Source organism: Alosa alosa, chromosome 14 (genome assembly GCF_017589495.1).
Source record: "Alosa alosa isolate M-15738 ecotype Scorff River chromosome 14, AALO_Geno_1.1, whole genome shotgun sequence".
Classification (NCBI taxonomy): domain Eukaryota; kingdom Metazoa; phylum Chordata; class Actinopteri; order Clupeiformes; family Clupeidae; genus Alosa; species Alosa alosa.
Genome location: NC_063202.1, coordinates 12391471 through 12393970, shown reverse-complemented (window position 1 = coordinate 12393970; position 2500 = coordinate 12391471). Strand labels below are relative to the sequence as shown.

General features: G+C 53.8%; 1 protein-coding gene and 1 long non-coding RNA gene across 2 annotated transcripts in view; both read left to right on the top strand.

Moving 5' to 3' along the window:
- Positions 1 to 2237, top strand: part of LOC125307467 — a 19498-nt gene extending 17261 nt beyond the window's left edge. Inside the window, exons 2-3 of the long non-coding RNA XR_007195720.1 lie at positions 1835 to 1913; positions 2117 to 2237. This is a non-coding gene — a long non-coding RNA (uncharacterized LOC125307467). The remainder of the gene's footprint in view (positions 1 to 1834; positions 1914 to 2116) is intronic.
- Positions 2238 to 2346: 109 nt separating this feature from the next.
- pdgfrb (platelet-derived growth factor receptor, beta polypeptide) overlaps positions 2347 to 2500 on the top strand; it is a 20928-nt gene continuing 20774 nt past the window's right edge. Inside the window, exon 1 of the mRNA XM_048263451.1 lies at positions 2347 to 2394. The gene's annotated coding sequence lies outside the window, so the exon portion shown is untranslated. The remainder of the gene's footprint in view (positions 2395 to 2500) is intronic.

Below are 2500 nucleotides of genomic sequence, written 5' to 3'. Positions count from 1 at the left end.
CACTGACTCAGGGCCACTGACTCAGGGCCACTGACTCAGGGCCACTGACTCAGGGCCACTGACTCAGGGCCACTGACTCAGGGCCACTGACTCAGGGCCACTGACTCAGGGCCACTGACTCAGGGCCACTGACTCAGGGCCACTGACTCAGGGCCACTGACTCAGGGCCACTGACTCAGGGCCACTGACTCAGGGCCACTGACTCAGGGCCACTGACTCAGGGCCACTGACTCAGGGCCACTGACTCAGGGCCACTGACTCAGGGCCACTGACTCAGGGCCACTGACTCAGGGCCACTGACTCAGGGCCACTGACTCAGGGCCACTGACTCAGGGCCACTGACTCAGGGCCACTGACTCAGGGCCACTGACTCAGGGCCACTGACTCAGGGCCACTGACTCAGGGCCACTGACTCAGGGCCACTGACTCAGGGCCACTGACTCAGGGCCACTGACTCAGGGCCACTGACTCAGGGCCACTGACTCAGGGCCACTGACTCAGGGCCACTGACTCAGGGCCACTGACTCAGGGCCACTGACTCAGGGCCACTGACTCAGGGCCACTGACTCAGGGCCACTGACTCAGGGCCACTGACTCAGGGCCACTGACTCAGGGCCACTGACTCAGGGCCACTGACTCAGGGCCACTGACTCAGGGCCACTGACTCAGGGCCACTGACTCAGGGCCACTGACTCAGGGCCACTGACTCAGGGCCACTGACTCAGGGCCACTGACTCAGGGCCACTGACTCAGGGCCACTGACTCAGGGCCACTGACTCAGGGCCACTGACTCAGGGCCACTGACTCAGGGCCACTGACTCAGGGCCACTGACTCAGGGCCACTGACTCAGGGCCACTGACTCAGGGCCACTGACTCAGGGCCACTGACTCAGGGCCACTGACTCAGGGCCACTGACTCAGGGCCACTGACTCAGGGCCACTGACTCAGGGCCACTGACTCAGGGCCACTGACTCAGGGCCACTGACTCAGGGCCACTGACTCAGGGCCACTGACTCAGGGCCACTGACTCAGGGCCACTGACTCAGGGCCACTGACTCAGGGCCACTGACTCAGGGCCACTGACTCAGGGCCACTGACTCAGGGCCACTGACTCAGGGCCACGTCCTTTTTTTTGATGGCATAGAGAGCTCTGTGAGCTTTCTCTTTAAGCGTATTCACTGCAAGGTCAAAAGCAGGGCGGGTTTGCGTTGCCTGAATAATGCATAACATTGTTGCTCGAGAGGTGAAAAGATATCTGGATTTGGGATCTGGCTTTCTTTTTTGGGAAAATAACAATCTTTGTTTTTGCCAAATGAAATGTCGGGAGCCAGTTCTGACAGAAGTGCTCTAGGTCCAGGTGCTGGTGTAGCCCTTGTTGGGGCCGAAGAGCAGCACCAGGTCATCTACAAGAGCAGGAATTTAACTTCCGTATTGTTTAGGGGAGTCCAGGAGCTGTAGATTGTTCTGTAACACGCTAACTCATTAATATAGATATTGAACAGGGGGTAGGACTCAAACTACAGCCCTGTCTCACCCCATGCCCCTGAGTGAAGTATTCTGTTCTGCTGTTATCAATTTTCACAGCGCATTTGTTGTCCATATACATGGATTTGATTATATCAAATGTTTTACCCCCTACACCGCTTTGTAAAGTTTTATAAAATATTCCATCATGCCAAATTGAGTGAAATGCTTTTCTAAAATCAACAAAACAAGCTTCTGTTTCTCTTTGGAGAACTCTGCCTCACTCTCATTCTCTCTCTCTCTCTCTCTCTCTCTCTCTCTCTCTCTCATTCTCTCTCTCTCACTCTCTATCTTTCTCTCTCCCTCCAGTCTGTCTGTTGAACAAGAGCTGCCAGAACTATGATAACCATGAGGTTGCGATCACTTCCCCTCACAACACTTTTAACAGGTAAGACACACACACACACACACACACAGTATACTGTACATATGTGTATGTGTGCACACCTTATTCCCCGTGTGTGTGTGACTCGTATGAAAGGTTGTGAATAGGAGTGTGTATCATTCCTGATTCTGAGATGTGTGTTGTGATTGTATGAATAAGAGTGTGTGTATCCTATTGGCTCAAATGTCCTATGATGTCATTGTCAGTGCTGCTGTGGTGTTTCCATGGCAACACCGGGCTGGAGATCATCCCCGGCGACGCTGAGGTCATCCTCAAGACTGACTCCGCCCACTCCATCACCTGCACGGGTTCTGCACCTGTCACCTGTTATTCCGCGGCGATGAAAGCATTCAGACGAGGTGGAGAGCGGTAAGCCCTGTCATAGGTTCTTTACCTTGACATGGAGACACGGGGAGTGTAATAATATTATTGCGCACTGAGGAAGGCTCTCTACACACACAAGAGGTGGCTGTGTTTGTCCCCGGTGAGTCCCATACACACACACACACACACACATACACACACACACACACACACAGTCACACACACTACACACCTACAAACATACACACACACACATACACACACGC